At 37.0% G+C, this 24,103-nt stretch overlaps 1 protein-coding gene and 1 long non-coding RNA gene across 5 annotated transcripts in view; both read left to right on the plus strand.

The window, feature by feature from the left end:
* Nucleotides 1-24,103, plus strand: part of CADM2 (cell adhesion molecule 2) — a 1,119,939-nt gene that overhangs the window by 404,915 nt on the left and 690,921 nt on the right. The gene's annotated exons all lie outside the window — the stretch shown is intronic.
* The window catches only part of LOC127493990 (uncharacterized), a 28,330-nt gene continuing 9,486 nt past the window's right edge, over nucleotides 5,260-24,103 (plus strand). Inside the window, exon 1 of the long non-coding RNA XR_007924683.2 lies at nucleotides 5,260-23,687. This is a non-coding gene — a long non-coding RNA (uncharacterized lncRNA). The remainder of the gene's footprint in view (nucleotides 23,688-24,103) is intronic.

The following is a 24,103-nucleotide window of genomic DNA, read 5'->3' on the forward strand; positions in this document are numbered from 1 at the left end:
TGAAAGTATCTATTTATAAATATAAATTTAAGTGAAAATATTGCAAATTTTTTGAATGACTTCTTCAAGATTAAAAATTGCAATGTGTCGGCCGGTGCCATGGCTCAGTAGGCTAATCCTCTGCCTGCGGCGCCAGTACCCTGGGTTCTAGTCCCAGTTGGGGTCCCGGATTCTGTCCCGGTTGTTCCTCTTCCAGTCCAGCTCTCTGCTGTGGCCCAAGAAGGCAGTGGAGGATGGCCCAGGTTCTTAGACCCTACACCCGTATGAGAGACCAGGAGGAAGCACCTGGCTCCTGGCTTCAGATCGGTGCAGCGCGCCGGTTGTGGCAGCGTATTGTGAGGTGAACCAATGGAAGGAAGATCTTGCTCTCTCTCTCTCTCTCTCTCTCTCTCACTATCTAACTCTGCCTGGCAATAAATAAATAAATAAATAAATAATTCAATGTTGACAAGATATAGGAATCAAATGATTTGTGATATAACCAACTTTCCACTCAGTGCTTGTATAAAGATAAAGGGAGTACTTATCACCAGTTCTTCTATGATTAACAAAGCTAATGGAAGAAGAGTTTTTATGGTATGTTTTATATTTACATTGAAATCACTTAATTTTTTATTTCATTAATTTAATATTCCATTATTTGTATAGATAGTTCAGAAAAAAATCTTAAAAGTAGCAAGGAACAAGTAACTAGGCATAGTTTTGAATATGGTTTGTCAACACTTTCCATCACACTCAGTAGCATGTTACAGAATTACAGCCAAACTCAGAAAACATGTGAGTTGCAGAAACTCCAAATATTAACTGTAAAACAAGAAAAAAATTAGTACCTGTCTCCTGACATATTTTTGCACATATGTTCCTTCTACCTAATTGTCACCAAAATGTTTTCACTAGAATCATTCTTTGGAGTTAGACCATCCCCCAAAATAAGCTAATTAAACTTTATTATTGATTGTAAATTATAAGCTAGTGTTTCAAATACCTAGTGTTCTCTTTAATTACTACAGCCATCTTATTAGTGAGCAATCATCTTCAACATTTTTCAAATGGGAAACTATCTGCAATATCACATTCTGATAAGTGGCAAGACAGAACTTTAACATTGTCTGTCTTACTCTCAAATCCTTCATCTACATCCAACTGCATTTCCAAGAATCACATTAAAAAAGACTCATATTTCAGAGCCTGAAAAGCAAGGATTATAGGAAACTGCCATGTCTTCTTCTCCAAGGGCTCCTATTTGTCAATGGCCAAAACATTCAGCACAGAGTGTGTCATTTAAAGTGATTAACTACTGAGCAACTAAAATGGGGTTTTAAGGGAATGAGTCACATTGGGGAACACCAGTAAGAGACCAAGAGTCAAGGAGAGACTTGAAGTTGTACCATCAAATTGGGAAAAAGAATCGCAGCTTAACATGGACTCACACATATTTCTCTGACTTCACAGTGTATTCTATTACCAGACTTTGCATTATTCAAAGGTATTTGCATAAGATACTACAGATCAAGCTATCTCAGCCTACACGCTGTTGGCATTTGAGCAGAATTATTCTTTGTCAAAAGAGACTGGCCCATGCCTCGATCTCTTGCCTTTAACCACTACATGCCAACAGTGTCTCTTCCTCTAAGTTTGACAACCAAAAATGCCTACAATTGTACACAAACGTCCTCTGGGCAGCAAAATCACCAGAGGGTAAGAACCAGAGGGTAACAACTATTCTGAGGAATACTTTGTGGAAGTACATATTGAAGAATTTTCTGGCCAAGCTAAGTCTAGGCTTATTAATAGTATAGTATCATATCAATCCTTTCTAAAGTGATAATATAACTCAGAACCAGTGAAAAGATTTCAAGTAGTTTGTGAACTCAGAGGTTAGTGAAATGAAGAGAAGCAAAGTAAGCAAATTGTCTAAGAGTGCCACTGGTCGACGTGAGTGAGATCAATATGATCTCTGTGAGCTGACTATACATTTTTATGAGTGTAATCATTTCTGGAAATCATTTGGTATCATGCATTAGACTAACCAATTTAAAGAATGATTGGCCAAAGGAAATAAATTGCATAGCCAATAAAATTGATAACAAATTTGAGAGAAATCGAGTACTAACCTTAGAAAAGCTGTTTATGTGTACTATCCGTGAGAAATATTCATTCTGAAGATATATTCACAGCATGCCATTAAGTTAATTGTAAATTAAGAGTATAATATACGTCTGGTACAGAAATGGATAACTTAGGGACTCACAGGCTATTTTAGTGCCTGGTTAACCAAACATTGATTTCTATGAAAAATCGAATCTGCAAATAGGAAAGAGCTTGAAAGTAGGCTGCACTTAAGGTGAAATTGTGCAAAATTAATGTAGGCTAGCAGTTGGCCATTTCTGGAACATCTTATAATGTGGCAATTGTTTTGTATAAACTCAAACAAATATAAATCATTGTCTCAAGACTCCTAAGGGACCTGGCACAATCTTTCCACAGGGACATCTTCTTTTACAGCCTCATTACACTTGCCAGTGATTCATGGGTGTTAGGCTTGACTGAGTAGGGTGGAAGGGGCTAAGGAACTCAGTATGCTATATTTCAACCATGCAAATGAGCATATTTCCCTGAGACTAAACAGCAGCATTTCTAAAAGAAATAGATTCATCTCTGTCTATTCCTATTATTCTCTTGTTGAGATTTGCAAAGTAATCTGAGTCCATGAGAAAAAATTCTCAGTATAGCATGTTTAGCATAGCATTGCATCTTAAATGCTGGACAGAGCAGTTTTAAGGATTATCAAGAAAGACTCTGATGGGGGTGAATATAGGGATCACAAGGGGCAAGAGCAATGTGTATGAAATGGAACTGAATTCAGGACAAAATCTATTGAACTTCAGCTATGCCAAATATGTTCTATAGCACTCTCTGGGCCAAGTTGTGAGCCAGAGAAAGAAATTCTTCATTCTGGGACAGAGTGAGATCTGGCACACTCTTGACAAAACACTGGTTACAAAGCCCTTTGTACTTAGATCAGTACCACCAATGCTTTCCTTGATTACCTTTAATCCAGGGCAGTGGGGACAAACGTTTTACATAAGGAGAAGGAGAGAAAGGGGAGACTAAACACTCACCTCCCTTGATACACCTAAGCAAATTGAGAACACAATGTTTTATTTAACTCAGTGCCTGTTGCATTGTCCACCATGCTTTGTGCATTGAAAATCCTGCAAAAAAAAAATAATAAAATAAAATAAATAAACAAAAAATACAATTACTCAAGTTCTGTAAAACTGAAATTTTCCTTTAATGGTTAGCTAACTAAATTAACTATATTTAAACTATATATATAAACTATAACTAAATTGCTATATTTAACCATAAGTTGTACTCTGTCAGGCAGATTATTTAGGCTTTTTTAGGAAACCATATTCCCAAGTCTTCAGTATTTCCATTCAGACATTTGTATCTAGGTGTTCTAACAGTTGACAATTATGTTGTATGAAATTAAGCCAAAAACTATAAAAACTTACACACATAAAGCATAAATAGGAAAAATTTGTCTATTTTTAGAAATGTAAAACAGAAATTCTCTAAGTTGCTAGACTACAAGTGGTTTCAATAAATTAAGCAGATTAAGTATTACAGATTATTACTAGAAATAGCATTGAAAACCATGAGCAAGCGGAACATAAAAAGCTTATGTGTATTTCTGACATGGCTTTCAAATTTTAATACTAAGCACTCATGTACTGTCATTACAGGAAATGTGAAATAAGTTAAAAATATATAGTTCATTTATTATATCAGAAAGTACTGTTTCAGACAATATCTATTCAAAATATAGCTGTAGACGTAGATAAAAAATAAAAATCCGATATCCATAAATCAAATTTATTTTCAGGTTGGATTTTAATTTCTGATCTTTGGATTTATATATCTAACTACTAGTTGGTTATCACAACTTCTATAGTATAGGATAGTTGAAACTTTAATACAACAAAAATTGACTTAATCATATTTCCTTCTAACTTAGTGGCTCCTTGGTAAAACCATTTAGAATAAGCAAAATATGTCTCCCTTCCTCTCACAAACTGAATTAATTAAATTAATCCCTGGTCTGATGATTTTTGCATTCTATTTTCTTAACTATCAAGATCCAATTCTCTACACCATTATTGCCATAGCCCTTGTCTGGATTCTGATTACATTTTATTGGAGGATTGCAGAAGTACTTCTCAATCCTGGATTTGTTCCCCTCAATAACTCAATACCTCTACCTCTTGTAGACCTCACTGCTGCAAAGTAGCTACAGCGAATCATCTGCAGTATGGCACCCTTAGAATTCATTGTCTTTGTTCACGCTGCCACCTGCAGGCTTACTCCTTGCAACCCTCAGCACATATTATATCATCTATAATTCTGCAATTATTCATCCTTGTTTTCTCTAGACCAAAAGAAAAAATTATGTCATAGCTCTTTTTATGACAAGGGTCAGGCAAAGAACTTTGTCTAAAGTAGATACTGATAAAATGTAAACTTTGGGATATCAAAACATTTTAAAAATTAATTTATGTTTATGTGAGAGGCAATGACAGAGGAATCTAGAGCATGAGAGAGAGAGAGAGAGGGAGAGAAAAAGAGAGATGTCCTATATGCTGGTTCATTCTCCAAATGCCTACATCAGCTGAGTATGCATCAGGCTAAAGTCAGGGGCTGGAACTCAGTCTAGGTCTCCTACTTGGTTGGCAGGGACTCAGATATTTGAGCCATCACCTGCTGTCTCTGGAATGTGCAATAACAGGAACAGGGATGGACTCAAACACAGGCCCTATGATAGGGAATGCAGGCATCTCAAGACATGTGACATGCTAACCACTGCTCCAAAAGCCTAGCCTGCAGGCTCAAAATTTAAAAAATATTTTTGTTTGTTTTTTGTGTATTTTTTTTCGATTGGGTAGAGTGCAATGTCCCTACTCAGAGACTCATCTACAAAGTCTCCAATTTCTTTCTGGTGTTTATATTGAGCTTCAGTTTGATTAGGAAGGAATCTAAGCTAAGGGGCTGGCTCAGTCTAATGGCCCCCTACTCCCCACAAGAAAACATTCAACAGTACTGAATAGTTATTGAATGAATTATCTGATACAGGATTGAATCACAGTGATGGCCTTGACTTATAGAGGATCATGCTGCACCCAGAGCAAACAATCTTCTAAATTACAATGGTTCAATGAAATAGAAGTTGTTTTTTTTTTGTATTTTTTTTTTTTTTTTTTTTTTTTTTTTTTTTTTTTTTTTTTTTTTGAGGCAGAGTGGACAGTGAGAGAAAGAGACAGAGAGAAAGGTCTTCCTTTGCCGTTGGTTCACCCTCCAATGGCCGCTGCGGCCGGCGTATCGCGCTGATCCGAAGGCAGGAGCCAGGTGCTTCTCCTGGTCTCCCATGGGGTGCAGGGCCCAAGGACTTGGGCCATCCTCCACTGCACTCCTGGGCCATAGCAGAGAGCTGGCCTGGAAGAGGGGCAACCGGGACAGAATCCAGCGCTCTGACTGGGACTAGAACCCGGTGTGCCGGCGCCGCAGGCGGAGGATTAGCCTATTGAGCTGTGGCGCCAGCAGGAATAGAAGTTCTTTATCCATCACCTAACAGTCCAGTGTGGTTGCTACTTGCCAAGAGGTGGCTTTCTGCCATATAGAATCCAAATTCTTTCCATTTTGAAGGGCCAAGATCTTTAAGTGGGTCTTGTTGTCTTGTAATCAGCAGAAGATATGGGATAAATTGTATAAGATCAGACCACATCTTCTAGGGTCTGGCATTGTGGCATAGCAGGTAAAGCTGCCATCTGTGAAGCCATTCTCCCATATGAACGCCATTTCCTGTTCTAGTTGCTCCATTTCTGATCCAGCTGCCTGCTAATGGTTTGAGAAAAGCAGCAGAAGATGGCACTGGATATCTTGGACTCTGATATTCAAGTGGGAAACCTGGAAGAAGCTATTGGCTCCTGGTTTCCGCCTGGCCCAATGATGTCCTTGTGGCCAGCTGGGGAGTAAACCAGCAGATTGAAGATCTCCCTCCCTCTCTGTTTCCCTGTCTCTGTAACTCTTTCAAACAAACAAATAAATAAAATCGTTTAAAAATAAATTATACCAGGGCTTAAAACCTCACATTAACAAGAACTGGACACAAAAAACAAATCCAAAAGGAAATAAAGCAAGAGGGTATTTAATTTTCTGGGTAGCTACTTGCATGAAAATTCTTCCTGTGACTATACTGTAGATAGCTTTTCAGCATGCCTTAAGAGAGAAGAAGCATGTGTATTGTTTTGGAAGGGAGATGACATTTTCTGGATTTCAGTTATCTGGATAAGGCCCTTGGATAGGTTTTATTGACAACCCTGTATGTGATTTGGGTAGTATCAGCTTTGAGGATGCTTTTCCAAAACAATCAAACCCATACAACCTTTGTTTGGACCTGCAGAAAATTATAAGACTTGCCCAATGAGATTAGACATATGGAATAGCTCAGATCTCCCTGCAATAATTACATCTCACCTTCTTCCAACCAGATGTTCTCTAGTACAGGGATAGCTGCAAGTTTGCTGAAGCAGGTGCAGGGCTTCCAAACAGTTCTACTTTTCATACACTACAATTTAGAATAAAAGAAAAAGTCACTTTTCTACCTTTCAAAATAGTCCTCAGGTTTCACTTACCAAAAGCATCCATTTTGAGGGAATTGCTAGATTTCTTTATATGAATAATCAAATAACTCTATCAGCAATTGCCGCAATCCCCAATTTGAAGTATGTGGGATTAAATGAGAAACTTGCCCAATGGAAATAGGCAGGTGCTATATAAACACATCTGTAGGTCATTTAGAAATTACTATCATCACTCTTTTCATTAAAGTGACATGCATATATTTAGAAACTGCTTTTCAAAAACCTAATGAAAGACTGTCCTTGATAACTTCTATATATGCTCACCTATAAATCAGCATTAAAGTCCTTTACATAATGAGCTGCGGGTTGTTGGAGGGGACTATGATCTCTGCTCTCATTTTATTTATAAAAAAAAAGTAGACTGGAAATTGATGTTTGTATAGATCTTTCCTGCATTTGTTGTCACTGTTTGCATTTAAAGTTATTTCCTTCACACTGTCATAGTCTTAAGTAGTAATTTTATAATATCACTTTTCTACTAACACTGAGAATACTGAATTATAATATGGAAAGAATTACATAGTTAAAGGCATATCAAAACCCTTGTGTATGCTTCTTATGTTAAAAGTCTCAGAGCAACTCTATTGAGTTCATTGCATAGCTTTAGTAAATTATTGATGCTTACATGATGTCATGGACAAAGTGTACATTTGTATGTGAGAGTTACAACAGCTGTTTTCTGCCTGACCACTCAAAGTCTCATGCAGTCTTGTCTCTCAGTCCTGTGTCTATGGAATCCCTCTGCTACACAACAATGCACAGGAGGTCCAGCTATAAACTTGTTAAAGAAATAATAGATCTCTACGATCACCTCACACACAATTTCCAAATTTAATCTGCCCTGTGCAGAGTTTTATATGAAGTCATTTCATAGCGTGTGTATATTGAGAAAGATAACAAGCATACATAATTCACTGAAATGGACATCTGTCAGAGGTAAATCACTGATCTTTTTTTTTTTTAACATGGAAATCTGCAAACAAATCCACAGAAGCAAAATATAATGCAAATAGGATGTTAACTTCTGATTAAAACTCCTGTGGATCCCATTTATACCATTTCTCGATCTGTGCTAGAATTAAAATCCCCCAACGCTCCAAGAAATCTTTGGTGTAGCCAATGCTATCAACACTGGAGTCTCATTTGAAAACTCAGTTTAGTCTTCACACAAAGCACGCACATCTTAATATGCTCAGTTTCTACTATTTATTAGATAAATGCTTGGGTTGCTTTGATTATATCTTTTTGTATAGACAGCCCAAGCAACTGAGAGAGACTTTATTGTGTCTCTGGTTGTGTTTTCTCTGCTTTACGGCTATCACCTGAAGCAGTTGCCCAGTGCTAGATGACGTCGGAGGCTTTTGGGGTTAACTACAATCCCTCCACCAAGATAGATGACAGAACGGGGAGACTTATTTAGGCTAAGGCGTTCCCAAAAGAAATAGCTTTTTCAGAGAAATCAATGTGCGGTATTTGTCTCATTAGAGTGATATTACTGTTTTATGACTAAAAGAATGGATTATAAAATATACACCCCAACAGGAAGCTCTCCACTATACCAGTTCTTCTTTCCACAGCATATTTATTTTCCCAATTAAATCTGGCAGTCCCATAAAAATGATAGCAGGATGATCACAAAAACGTGCATTTCTTTTTCATTTTTAGTTTCTCTTCCTTTTAAACATCGTGCTCGTTCTATTTGAAGGTGAAAGTACAAGCTGTGTTTTCAAGACATGTTTTTCCTCAGTAGAATTATGTCATGGGGAAACACTATGGATATCCATCAAAGTGAAACCTACAAGGACATAAGAGCTCGTTATTAGTGAACATTGTTTGTAACCTTCAGATGGCTTCAGTATTTCTGTCACAGAATGGCAAGCAGAATGAGAGATTAAAGCACATCATAGCCTTAAAATTAGCAACACCACATAAATTATGGTTCTTATTCGAATATAAAAGGATCTATTTTTTATTCTAAAGTAATGAATTCTTACAGCCTCTGATATTTGTAATAAAATGTTACAGTGGGTTCAAGTTCAGTCAGGTCAAGGCTGGCTTCAGGTTAACACAATTGATTGAAACCTGCTAAAGCTTCCTAGCAGATAGAAGCAATCACTTCAGTCAGGAAACTAAGCCGAGGCTCATCCCCTTGTGGTTCTCATGCCTATTCTGGATCGAGTGCTTGTTCCAATTATGAAATATTTGAAGACACGAATGAGGAATGTTTAGGGTTCTATAGCACTGGAAAATGACAGAATGCTCTTGTTCACACCCTCCTGCAAATGATGGTAACTCATTTGCAATTAGATCTTTTTTAAGTCTTTAAAAATAATTTTGATAGGTGTTTTTTTTCTTATCCATGTTCTAATAAACCTTTAACAACATGTAAGAGCGTCAGATGAGCGTTCAGATGAAAAGAATAATTATCTAGAAACTTTGTGGGTCCAGATTTGGAGGGCTTTCTTTTACATCCTCCTTCTTCCCCTCCCCCACTTTCTTTCTTCCATTTTTTAGATACCTCCACATTCAAAGAGGCTTGATGAAATGATGAGGAATGTTGGGGTGTTGGAATGAAGGCTGCAATCTGCTGTAATGGAAGAGGGCTTTTCTCTTTGCCACCCTGACTGATTCAGTTAATGTGTGTATCTATGACCTTGGCAATTTTCCGCAAATGTACTTGAAGTGAAGAGAACTATACTTCAGGCAAAATATCATAGCAATCAAGACCTTTGGTGGCTAAATTGACTAAAAATATTTGCCCTTTTTCAATTTATTTCGTTTCTGTTAGTAATAGCCTTGGTTGACAGAGGGATTACTGGGTGCTTTCATTGGAATTTATGAACAGAATTCAAGTTGGAGGAAAGTAATTCACTGGTTTTATGCATGACATATCCTTAAAATGAGAACCCATTGTGCTGTATATATGTTGTTTGTTTACTTGTGGAATGATAATCTCCAGAGACAACATTTGAAAATGCATATTCAGGAATTTGAAAAGCTGAGATAATTTGCTCTGTATGTCAAGGACATACGTAGACCTGAAAATCCATAAAAATTGGTAAACTCTCACATTTAAACTTTGAAACAGTACAATTGGAACTTTTTTTTCTGTTGAGCATCTCTCAGGAAGATGATCATTCTTATAATTGAAATTATCATATGCATCCTGACCCTAATTTGGGAAAGTTTAATATTGGGTTCACACTAAGCAATCATAGAAGCAATTATGGGCACTTGTCCTGGGGCTCCATAGCCCAGGTGCTGCTGACTGATTGTCGTTTGGTAATTACCTTGGTACTTCCCAACTACTTCATAGCATCAGTTAAGCCATGCGACATACTTCAACTAAGTGACGTCTCCTCGGAAGTGCAAGTTAATGCTTAATTATTTACTTAGCTGCTGCATATAGGGTGCTCTCTGTTTATCTGAAACGCTGATGTTTAATGAAAATTGTCTTCTGAAAGACATGCATGCAAGTGACATTAAGATGAAATCTTTGTCATTTGCCACACAGTTTCTTTTGAAATATGGAAATTCCTTAAATAATAGTGATGATAGAGGCATTGCCAACTTTGGGATTTTTTCAAGTCTTTGAAGTCTGACTTTGCAGAACAGATTGTAAATCTCTGGCCCATTACACACCTGCAGAGATTTTGGTGTTTTATTTCTCTTGGGTGAAACTGCAGAAGCCCAAACCATGTTAATCACTGTCAGAACCAGTTGTATAAAATGCCAAAATGCAGTGAACCAAGTGTTTTATAATAAATATGACAATGCAGTCAGAATGTTGTTTTGTTAGGCTTGTTATTTGTGGTAATTTTTCATTTATAATCTTTGAAACAAGAGAGTTATAAGGCTTTTATCAGAAAAATTTTTAACCACAGGGGAGAAATCACCATATTGTGTAAGACTCTAAGGGCTTTTATAATTAATTCATACAAAATTAATAAACTAAAGTAATGGTAGTGTTTGCTAAAAGCATCATAAAATGCTTGTTTTTGAAAAAAAACACAAATATTAACATCAATCCTAAAATTTGGCCTGCGATGTTAAAAAGAACCAATTTTCTTATTGCATTATTTTATGACGATTTTCTATTTTGTATTTTTTTCCTTTTAACGGAATCTTATATTTTATATAGGATTTAGCAGATATTTGAGTTTGGTATTTGAGCATGGTAACATACAATAAAACCAAGGCTAGGTAAACCGCTATTTTTCTGTGAGCTTCTACAATGTTTAGACCCTAATTTCAGATTGCTTATTCACGGCTGGAAGCTTTAAATCAAGATTGCAAGGTCCTGGGGCAGTATCATATCCATGTTTATTTGCCATTATATTATATATCCCCAAGGATTACTTAGCACATAGCCAGGAGTCAATACATATTTCTTTAGCAAAGGGGTTAACTAAATGATTAATTGCTACAACAAGTATGAAAAAGAAGATATACTATATTATACCAAACTATATGATTTTTGAAGATCAGCATAGCAGAAACTTGCTAAGCTTCTATTGCCTTTTTTCAGCCCTGTGACTGAATTGAAAAGAAGTAGGATTAAAATAAATGCTATGATATATATTTCTTTGTCCCATACTGTCAGGTTTTTAAAGTTACTTCTACACACATGTACTACATACAAAGGCACATTAAAAGCTGGCAAAGGGGCAGATGTTTGATGCAATGGTTAAAATGGCACTTGGGATGCCCATATTTCCCATCTGGAAGTGCGGCTTCCATCCAGGCTCTGGTCCTGTTTCAGCTTCCTGCAAATGAGCATTGTGGGAGACAACGAGTGATGGCTCAAGTAGTTGAGTCACTGGTACTCAACTGGGAGAGCAAGATTATCTGTCCAGCTCCTTGCTTTGGCTTGGCTCAGCCCAGACTGTTGCAGGCATTAGGGATATGAATCAGGAGACAGAAGATCACTGTCTGTCTGTCTCTATCTCTCTGCCTTTCAAATAAAAATAAATAAATAAATATAATAAGAATTACATGGAAAATGAAAAGATGTTTATTTTGGTTAAAATGCAATTAAAAGATCATTTTTTTGGTGCAAACTTTTTTTAAAGTACATGCATACATCTTTCCCAATAAGCATTTCCACATACTTACATAAAACATTTGAGATCAGAAATCTGCAGTTAGAGACTACCTGAAGCCAAGGATAAGAATTTTTCTACACTATGATGAGAATCAGAGTAATACATTCTCCTCATTTGTGTCTTGAGGGATATTTAGGGAACAACATCAATGAAATTATTGAATGAAAAAAATACCACTAATGAATTATCCACAAAAATTAATGTGGGTACATTTTTCATGGCTCCTTAGCAAAGATGTCTTTTCAATAACTTTTGCAATTACTAAAGCTATTATCCACTGAATTTTGTGTATGACGAGGGCTCTTGAATACGTATAACTTTTCAGTTTCAATGCTCTGGGTTATACATCACTAACTATTGTTCAAAGGAGATAGAGACGCATTGTGTCCTTCACAGACCAGTAGCTTCTGATGATCTAATTTTATCTTCAACAATAGTTACAAGTAAGAGCAAAAAACACAGTGTGGAGCGTGCTGTTTTAGCTATTGTACACCTACATGATTAGATGGGAATGGGCTAAGCACTGTGTAGACCAGTATTATTTCCAGATGTTTCTCCACAGTCAGTGCTTAAGTTTTCCATGGTAATAAAATATGAAGTTAGAATTAGAGATTATCAGATGAGAGGCATACACATACCAGACATAAGCATTTTAGCTAAGCATGTGAAATCTATGTTTCTCTTGCCATCTTCATACATTTTACAGACTTAGACACATATATTCTAAAGTGGTAAACTAAAAAAGACTCTACAGGTCTCCTTTAAAGCACAGCAAGCTTGATCCTAGCAGGAAGATAATACCTTTCTAATTATTTTTGTAGAGTGTTTAGATATCTAAAGCAGAGTAAAGAAATGAATGCCCTCATTCTTTACTCTCTCACTTCTTAAGGATCCCTAAGGATCACACTGTGGAACAGTAGGACAGTGGATTAAGCTACTGCTTATGATGCCTGCATCCTATATCAGAGTGCTGGTTCAAATCCTGGCTGTTCCGCTCCATCCAGCCCTCTAGTAATGTGCCTGGAAAAGCAGCAGATGATGGCTCAAGTGCTTGTGCCCCTGCCACCCATATGGGAGACGTGGATAGAGTTGTGAGCTCCTAGCTATGGTCTGGTCCAGCCCCGGCCATGGCAGCCAACTGGGGAGTGAACCAGAATATAGAAGATCATTCATTCTCTCTCTCTCTCTCTCTCTCTCTCAGCCACCCCCCCTTACTCCCTTCTCTCTCTTCTCTCTTATCTTTCCACCTCTTCCTCTCTTCCTCTCTCTGTGTCTCTCTGTTACTCTTCCTTTCAAAGAAATAAAATAAATCTTAAAAAAAAATTAAAAACCCCTCACTATACCACATTCTTGTCAGTTGTAAACACTATGTGCTAGTTGAAGGTATATTGCAATTCTCTGCTTCCATCCCAGCTAAACTTCAACTGTATCATGATCAAGTGACCACAACAGATCTTTGAGAAAACTAAAATCTAATGTAAATAAACGACATTTCAAGTAGTTGTGAATTATCTCTTTTTAAAAGATCTATTTATTTGAAGTCAGAGTAACAGAGAGGCAGATGCAGAAGGAGAGAGAGAGAGAGAGAGAGAGAGAGAGAGAGATAGGTCTTCCATTTGCTGATTCACTTCTGAGATGGCCACAACAGCCAGAGCTGCACTGATTCGAAGCCAGGAGCCAGGAGCTTCTTTGGGATCTCCCACATGGGTGCAGAGGCCCAAGGATTTGGGCCACTTTCACATGGCTTTGCAGGCCATAGAAGAGAGAGCCGGCGCCGTGGCTCAATAGGCTAATCCTCCACCTTGCGGCGCCGGCACACCGGGTTCTAGTCCCGGTCGGGGCGCCGGATTCTGTCCCGGTTGCCCCTCTTCCAGGCCAGCTCTCTGCTATGGCCAGGGAGTGCAGTGGAGGATGGCCCAGGTGCTTGGGCCCTGCACCCCATGGGAGACCAGGAAAAGCACCTGGATCCTGGCTCCTGCCATCGGATCAGCGCGGTGCGCCGGCTGCAGCGGCGGCCATTGGAGGGTGAACCAACGGCAAAGGAAGACCTTTCTCTCTCTGTCTCTCTCTCACTGTCCACTCTGCCTGTAAAAAAAAAAAAAAAAAAAAAAAAGAGAGCTGGATCTGAAGTGGAGCAGCCAGGACTCTGACACTGCAGGTGGTGGCTTTACCTGCTATGCCACAGCGCCGGCCCCTATCTATCTCTTCTTATACTATTCTTTTTTCCCCAAATTTTTTGGTAATGAGTTTTATTAGGGTTAAAGAAATTACTGAAGGAAACCAGAATTTTTAAATGATCTTAATTCTAATTAAACAGCAACTTATGGTAATGAACCCTGAATATAAATAAGGGTTAAGTTGTCAAAGATTAATGATGGCAAATCAGATCAAAGCACTCGCATAATTTTTGTAAAACAGTTTGTATGAATTTACTACGGTGTCGCTCCCCCTCTTCGCGGAGGAACGACACAAGACCCTGCGTTGTTCTTTTGCCTGCTCGGCCCTCCCCGGGTTTGCTGCTGGTTCTTCCCGGGTTGGCTACCGACCCTTCCACCTCCGTGGAAGGGCGGTTCCCCCTGCCACTTTCCCCACTTCCGCGGGGGAGTGGCACACCGCCGGCCAGCTCTCTCGGGGGCTGCTCAGATGTTCCTCAGGTGTTCCTGGTGCATGTTGTCTCTCTCCTCCTTTATAGTCCTCTTCCGCCAATCCCAATTCTGCTACCCACACGCCGAGTACGCTGCTCTCCTCCAATCAGGAGCAGGTCCTGCTGTTTATTGGTTGAACTGGAGGCAGCTGTGTAGAAGCTGTTTCCTCCTCTCCCAGGGCCATATTGTGGGAGAGCAGATGCATAGAATAAGTCTTAATTCCAGTAACAGTCTAGTCCGAGTTGCTCCCCACACTACGGAAAGAAAGTCTTACTTGCACTTAAAATTTTTTGTTCTTTTCTCATAATTTGTGGAACTGTGAAATAGCAATAATTTAAAAAGGTATAGTGCAAGTGTCTGAAGATCCATTGACTATATCCCCTTGGTCTTTGACACATCCCTCAAGTATTCCTGTGTTAAAGAAAAATTAACTTCATGCAGTAATCCTAAAGGAAATCACCACTGGAATTTTATAAGATATTTAAATAAAATTATGATTTTTTAAATGACCCAAGATATATTTTGGGACCTCAAGGACTGAAAGAAATATTTTTATTTAAACAATTGCAAAATTAAAAGACAGATTAAAAGAGAAATTACATTCCTGTCTAAAAAGACTATCAAACGCAAAAAAAAAGTATGGAAGAAAGTCATAGGTCTTTCATTACATTAATGATTGTAAATGCTGAGCTACACTGACTTTGAAAAAAATTATGGGTTTTGTTTATATAATTTTGTATCTATATACGTTTAATTCCTAAAGATCAACCAGAGACAAGTTTAACTGGACAGAGCACAATCAAATGGAGTTGGATTATACAGGTATCCAGGGTCACATTAAAGATGTTCAGCTATTTTGAGGCCTAATATCAGAAATTCAGTAAAGTGCCAAAAATCCTATTTCTAACTCATTCTTAGTGCTACATTGTCACTATCCAGACTTTTATTGACTTCCCAGAGAGGAAATATTTAGTCCTTCATTTATCATCAAATATTTTAACTAATTACTGTATACTATACACATATTCATAATATATTTTATATTTTGTAATCTCCAAAATAAGATTATCCTATAAGTATACTAGCCACATTTTCAATGAGAGGACATTCAATCAGCAATGAAATACTGTTCAAAACTGATGGCCCTTACATGATCGTGGGGGTGGAATTGGAAGTCAAATCTATTTGATTCCAACTAAAGTTCTTTCCACTACATAACTTCACTTTTTCTTCCAGTCTTTTATTACTATTCAACTTCTCATCCTTTCCAATAAAGACAAATCCACTCTCTTTTTAGTTCCCAAGAAGGAAGTGAAAGAACAGAAAATTCAAGTTACACGCAACAATAATAACACCAAACTGATTTTGAATTGGAGACCAAATGATTGCTGGTCTACTGAAACTTAATGTACAAAATGTTTTCTCAACCTTTAACTTATATAAATAAAAAGTTTCAAAATTTAGCTACCAATTACTTTCTTCAGATAATTCAGCACAATTAACCCTTCTAAGTGAAAACATTTCAATATCATATTTCCAAGGCAATTATACTCTAAGATAAAATATGTTGTACTAGTAATGAATGTACTGATGATAATTTCCATATTGTTGTATATATTTCAGTAACCACTTTTAAGTTACCTAAGTACATATAATAACAAATAGACATTGGATACCTGTGATGATCAGTTTTTATTCTAAACATCCCATACCATGTAATTTAATCTTCATAATAACCCAATAAAATAGAAACTAACAACATCCCATAGTCAAAATCATTGTCAAATACACCTAAGTGCATGGACTCCAGATCCTCCATACTAGAATGCTTTGTACTGTAGGTTTTCCTCTTATATGACTCCTGAATTATAGGCATGTTCCTTAACTGCACTTGAGATTTAGCATATTATTATAAACTATATCCCAATGGATTGAGTAACTGAAGTAGTAATGTGAAGTAGTGTGACATTTGTAATACAATCTCGCTGCAGGGACCATGAGACAAAGTTTTTGTATAATTAGCAGCAGAGTTAACTAATCGGTTGATTAATTTAAACTACTTGAACCATCATTTTATTACTCTCATTGGAAATGTACCAGAGGAGAAAAAATTAGAGTGAAACATGCTAAGAATGTAATATATGAAGGAAAACTCTAAAAAGAAAATGAAGCTGTTGAACATACTAGAAATTATTCAAGAGACTAAGAATTTGTCATTAATGCATAGATGTATAAAAAGTAGACAGAACATTACCTACAAGCCTATATATTAGGCAAAGAAGATACGCATGGTTATTAACTATTTATTTTGAATTTCTTCCTGTTATCTTAATGAAAGGTATCATCCTGTCAGTGTTTCTGAGGAAGATCCTTTTTTGGCTACCCCCATACCCAAATTACCGCACAACTTCACAGGCAACATTTTAAAATGTTTTCAATAATAATTTGTCTTAAAAGTGACAAGTTTTAAGAACTTAAGAAAATATCTATATTTAAAATATAGTGCCACAAAGACAGTGTTTTCAATGAACTAGAAGAAGCAAAATGTTTCTATTGAAACTTTCCTTAAGCAAGTAAATATTTCACAGCTATCAAAACATTTATGAAATTCACTAGATAGTTAAATGGAAAATATTTCCCACTTGCCAGATCTGCTCCCACTTTCATTTTATTTGCTCTTATTTTCTGCTGTTTTCTTATTTGTAATGAGTTCATAATAATGAACATGATATTTGGTTAATGAAGAATGCATTTCATATTTAGAGATCTACATATTTATGTGACCTTCTTTTGTTCCTAAATGCTAATATTTATTCCCTCTTTGTTGAGATTTATTTTGTGTTTTGTGACAAACAAAAGTACGATTAGTGAAGCTGTAAAGTTCTCATGGTAGCGGCCTGTGTTCCCAAGATAGCAGCATTAGTGTCTACAGAAGCAGTTAATGCTGTTTATCATTAGTGACAGAGGCTGGGAAGGACCTTCTGTGGCTTTTATCTTTCACCTTGCCAACAGAAGTTGATGAGCTTTCTGATTTAAATTCATAGGTGATGCTCCAGGATTTTTATGCACTTCACATGGACAAGCACACAGGTAAACCTATCCAGCTGATGGAGTCTAATTAAAATCATCCTAACATTCTAATACTGGACATCCATGGGAAAATCACACTTTATCCATATTTAATGTCAGAGTTGCCCAATGGAAAATGAATAATAATATAGCTTATGGAATAATTATCCCCTTTCTGCCTTAGACAGTGTTTATCATATTATGCCATGACTTATTTTAGGGACATACCAAGTAATGAATGTAAGGCATATTTTTATGATAAACATTTTTATTAATTTGAATTGTAGTAGCTACAGGTATTTTACGACAAGGGAATTCCAGTGGTGTGGCACATTTGAATAAATATTGATCATTTCTCGTGTATAAAATTTTCCAGTGTGTGGACAAATGACAGTCATCAATAGAAAATTAAAATTTGCAGTGTGATTTATTTGATTTTAAGTGAATGTTTAGGCAGCTTTTGGTATTATAGAATTGCTTTCTACTTTAAGATTGTGTTATATATTGTCCAAAAATATAATATAGAATTTAGTATTCCCTAAATTTTTCAGAAATCATTGTGTGTGATTGATTTTCTATGTTCTGATATTAGAAACATCTCTCTGTAATTGGAGATCACACACTATAATGTTTTAAAATTTTAAATTGAATAAATCTTATTAAATTATTACTATGCTTTCTAAAAAACTGAACAATTTTGTCTTGGCCACAAAATAAAATATAAGCTCTTTACTATAAAATGGATCTTACTTGTCTATTCACCTATTCATTTTTTTCTCATTGCATTTTTCTCCCTCAGACTTACAAGCTGTCATCTCAACTCCTCTTGATTTCCTTCCCTCCACTTCACAATAAATATTCCCTCTTCAGAGAAATCTGTTTCTCTTGCCTTTCCTTTAAAAATCTACTGTTTCCACACATGCCTATCTTAGCACCCTGGGTGGTAGTTGGCACTACATTAATTACTGACTTTATTTAGTGTGTGTGAGACATAAGCTGTTGAGGACACACTGGATACCTCATACTCACCATCTAACCCTAAGAATGACACCAACCACAACCTGGGTATACTGGATTCTTGAAATTGACAAAGTTTCAGTATGAAGGGAGAATTACTTTTTTTGTCTTCTATGAAAATATAAATACTTAAGGCTGGCACTGTGGCGTAGTAGGTTAAGCCTCTGCCTGCGGTGACAGTTCAAGTCCTGGCTGTTCCACTTCTGATCCTGCTCCCTACTAATGTGCCTGGGAAAGCGGTGGAAGATGTCCCAAGTCTTTGGTCTCTTGCACCTGCATGGGAGACCTGGAAGAAGCTCCTGGCTTTGGATCAGCTCACCTCTGGCCATTGCAGCCAGTTGGGGAGTGAACAAGAAGAAGGAAGATAGATCTCTCTACTCTCTCTCTCCCTCTCTGTCTGTAACTCTATTTCTCAAATAAATAAAACAAATCTTAAAAAAATACTCAAAATGATACAAAATAAACTAACTTGTTTTCAGGAAATAAAAGATATTGACTAATATTTATTAGAGATATCCATCAATGTAATATTTGATGTCATATTTTTAAGTTTTACTAATGAGGTTAAGATATACTGAAAAGGAGTGCTTAAAGTATAAATTTAGGGACTTAAGAAGCATGAGTTAGTTAAATTTAAAGCAATATTACAAAGAAATGATTTGAATATTCAAAAGAACAAAAATTTTGACATTGTAAATTCACTTATGTTTACCACAATTTCATGAGGACAGTTTAAGTGCTCCTGACCAGGAAATACTACTAGCCAAAAATGTGTAAAATTGTTATCACAGGTAGCTGTGAGTATATCCAAAATTTATTTTTAAATAAATGAAATTTTAGTGTATAGCTGTTTATTTTAAACTCTAGATTTTAGACTAACATAGAAATAAATCTTTATGATTTCCTAAGTAACTAAAGAAAAAGAAATTTGAAATTATTGATCAAGTGAGCCCGTCTTTGGAAACTGATTTGAGTTTACTATGAGATTGGTTTCTGGACTTCAGAAATTCAGATGAGGGAGGCAAACACTTTGCTTTTCATGTTCACCTCTCAAAACATTGCAGTTTCATGCAATTTTGCTCTTACTTTAATGATATCAGCTGTATAATCTCATTTCTTTTGCAAGAGAAAGGCAACAGAGTAAAGAGAATAGCCTTTAGTAATAACAAGACTCTCTACACATCAATATTATACCCTTCAAAGGGATCTGAATTCCCAGTTCCAAGTAATTGTGACCCACAAAATTGTTTTCTTTTTTCATCAACAAAAAAACATTTTATTCAACTTGTTATGTTTTTGGTGCTCCATTAAAGTCATTTTGTAATACTGACAACTGTTACACTCTAAAGACTAAAACAGTGGCTTTTATTCTATAACTGAAGTTGATGCCACATTCAGTTTCCCTTCTTTCCTGCGACCCATATTATTCTCTGACATCTTTCGAAAAATGCACATTCTATGCAAGAAAGCTTTGGCAAACATTTCTATTTTTCAATCTGTTTGCAGAAGTCAGCACCAGCTGAATGAACAAGTCTTTCTAAAAAATATGACGTTCTTTGATAAGCAGAGGATTTTGTTCCCTTTAAAAGAGTAGAGTTGAGATTTCTTCCCCATATTTCATAAATCATCTTGGTTCTTGCATGCACATTAAGATGCATTATTAAATATTGATCATAACTTTCAAGAGTATTCAAGTTTTAAGAGCATAAAGATTTTCATGACAACCAAGAAAAAATAAGATGTAAGAAAAATGCAAAAGTTATCCCACACAAATGATGTATAATAGTAACACTTTTGAAGGTAAGGTTCTAATGTCAATTCAAAGTTAATTATTACTATTCTCATATATATAAAATAAAATGTGGCTAGTCTTGTTTTATATTCAATGCAGAATATCTATTGTAGGAATCAGAATAAATATATGTTCATTTTAACAAAGGTTCATACTATATAATTTGTGTATATATTATATAAAGCTATTCTCATATGCATATATAATGTGGGATCTAATTTTAAGCTATTAATAGTTTAATTTCTTTTTTTTAAGATGTATTTTATTAATTTGAAAGGCAGAGCCACAGAGAGAGGGAGACTCAAAGAGAGATCTTCCATCTGCTGGTATAATCCCCAAATGGTTAAAATACCCAAGGCTGGGCCAGATCAAAGCCAGGATCCAGGAGCTTCATCCAGATCTCCCACATAGGCTGTATGGGTCCAAGGATTCAGGCATCTTTTGCTGCTTTCCCGGGCACACCAGCATGGAGCTGGGTCAGAAGCGAAGTAGCCAGGACTCAACCCAGCACCCATATGGGGTGCTGGCATTACAATGCTGGCTCTAATAGTTTAATTTTAATTAAATATGACTAATTTTGTTGAACTCCAAGATATGCTTGAGAAAATATCAATGTTGCTGTTTTATCAACCTTCTTATTTTCTTTCTTTCTGCTTTAGAGTTGGACATTTATTTTTTTTAACCTTTATTTAATGAATATAAATTTCCAAAGTACAGTTTATGGATTACAATGGCTTCCCCCCCATAACATCCCTCCCACCCGCAATCCTCCCCTTTCCCGCTCCCTCTCCCATTCCATTCACATCAAGATTCATTTTCGATTCTCTTTATATACAGAAGATCAGTTTAGCATACATTAAGTAAAGATTTCAACAGTTTGCATCCACATAGAAACACAAAGTGAAAAATACTGTTTGAGTACTAGTTATAGCATTAAATCTCAATGTACAGCACATTAAGGACAGAGATCCTACATGAGGAGTAAGTGCACAGTGACTCCTGTTGTTGACTTAACAAATTGACACTCTTGTTTATGGCATCAGTAATCAGCCTAGGCTCTTGTCATGAGTTGCCAAGGCTATGGAAGCCTTTTGAGTTCACCGACTCTGATCATATTTGGACAAGGTCGTAGTCAAAGTGGAAGTTCTCTCCTCCCTTCAGAGAAAGGTACCTCCTTCTTTGATGACCTGTTCTTTCCACTGGGATCTCACTCCTGGGGATCTTTCATTTAGTTGTTGTTTTTTTTTTTTTTTTTTTTTCCCCAGAGTGTCTTGGCTTTCCATGCCTGAAATGGTCTCATGGGCTTTTCAGCCAGATCCACATGCCTTAAGGGCTGATTCTGAGGCCAGAGTGCTGTTTAGGACATCTCCCATTCTATGGGTCTGCTGTGTATCTCACTTCCCATGTTGGATCGTTCTCTCCCTTTTTGATTCTATCAGCTAGTATTTGCAGACACTATTCTTGTTTATGTGCTCCCTTTGGTTCTTAGTCCTATCATTATGATCAATTGTGAACAGAAATTGATCCCTGGGACTAGTGAGATGGCATTGGTACATGCCACTTTGATGGGATTGAATTGGAATCCCCTGGTATGTTTCTAACTCTACCATTTGGGGCAAGTCAGCTTGAGCATGTCCCGAATTGCACATCTCTTCCCTCTCTTATTCCCACTCTTATATTTAACAGCGATCACTTTTCAGTTAAGTTTCTAGAGTTGGACATTTAAATATTTGCCCAAATAACTGGATAGCAAATATCCAATGAGAGAACAATATGTTCATATTTTAATATAAAATTAAATGTATTTATAAATAATCGTTTTCAAGGCCAGCAATATGGCATAGCAGGTTAAGCCTCCATCTGAGTGCAGTGCCAGCATCCCATATAGGTGCCAGTTTGTGTTCTGGCTGCTCCTCTTCCAATTCAGCTCTCTGCTAATACATCTGGGAAAGCAGTGGAAGATGGCCCGAGGTCTTGGGGCCCCGTAACTGCACGGGAGGCCCAGAAGAAGCTCCTTGCTCCTGGCTTCCGATTGGTCTAGCTCCAGCTTCTGTGGCTATTTAAGGGATGAACCAGCAGATGGAAGACCTCTCTCTCCATCCTTCCCTCTCTCTATCTGTAACTCTGCCTTTGTAAATAAAAATATATCTTTAAAAAATTGGTTTTCTTAATTTTAAATGTCCTCCAAATCTACCTTTTCTTTTGATTGAAATGATCAATTATTATTTTTTGGTGATGGATACTAAGATACAGTAAAATCATGGTTACAAAAATAGCTACTCTAGATACCATCCTAGTTAATAAGCATTGTAATAGCAAGATGAATTTAACACACTAGCTAGACAAAAAATATTTGTTTAATGCATTAGTATAGCCTTAAAACAAAAGGCAAGAATAGAAGCTTTCAACCTCAATACTTTAGAGATAAAAATATAAAATATGAAAGCATATCTATGAAATCATTAAACAAACAGGGCTGTTTCTTATTAGTAAATATGTGTACCGCTATATTTTATTCTATCTATAAACATATAGCTTGTGTCCCTGTGTGTTGAATATATAAAAAGAAGGGATATAAAGCATGCAAAAGCACAAACAGCTGATTGCAAACTGAATTCCATAGTAACATCTTCTGCAGAACACAGTACAGTGAATAATTGCCAACTTTAATTCTCATGTTTTCAGCTGATTAAGCATTACTTGTAATGGGGGAGAAAACAAACTTCATTTGATTCTGGATCTGGGTAATTTTGGCGACTGATCTATTGGGAGTTGATATTGATGGTGGAAGTGTGAAGCCAATAAGTCAGAATTATGTGCAGAAGTGTTTGCTAGCAATTTGTTTTTAATAATGTAACAACTTGTGTTTGTAAAAAGAACCACAATTATTCATTCCTTTTCAGTAAAAGCCACAAAATACTTTGCTCAAAGTCTGTTTGCAATGATACATGATTTTAGTATCGAGATTTTTTTTTTGAAAGTTTATACTCTGCTCAACAAAGTAAAACTTGGGGCTCCTAAGTTTCAAGCTATTATGAGAAGTTTCAGTATCCTGAGTAAGGCTGTAAGATGCGGAAGGAACCCTCAGTATCCAGGGGTTGACGGTGCTGACAAATCCCTACCCTTACTTGAGTCTTCCACGTCTTGATTTTCAATGCACTTATAAGGAATCCCTATATTGCAAAGGCATAGAGGACCTTAGCCTGGTATTATCACTCTGGCATCCACAGAACTCTGTTACCCAACACATTTTTAATCTCATCGAGCCCATTATTCTACGTCACAACCACTAGGACTAAAACACACATATAATCAATTATAAATAATGAATTCTGGGGTGGGCATTGTGGCACAGGTGTCGCTCCCCCTCTTCGTGGAGGAACGACACAGGACCCTGCGCTGTTCTTTCGTCTGCTCGGCCCTCCCCGGGTTTGCTGCTGGTTCTTCCCGGGTTGGCTACTATCCCTTCCACCTCCGTGGAAGGGCAGTTCCCCCTGGCCACATTCCCCACTTCCGCAGGGGAGCGGCACACCGCCGGCCGGCTTTCTGGGGGCTGCACAGGCGTTCCTTCAGATGTTCCCCATAGATGTTCCCCATAGATGTTCCTGGTGCATGCCGTCTCTCTCCTCCTTTATAGTCCTCCTCCGCCAATCCTAACTCGGCTGCCCACACGCCGAGTACGCTGCTCTCCAATCAGGAGCAAGTCCTACAGTTTATTGGTTGAACTGGAGGCAGCTGTGCGGAAGCTGTTTACTTCTCTCCCAGCGCCAT

The sequence above is a fragment of the Oryctolagus cuniculus genome, chromosome 4 (assembly GCF_964237555.1).
Source record: "Oryctolagus cuniculus chromosome 4, mOryCun1.1, whole genome shotgun sequence".
NCBI classification, from domain to species: Eukaryota; Metazoa; Chordata; class Mammalia; order Lagomorpha; family Leporidae; genus Oryctolagus; species Oryctolagus cuniculus.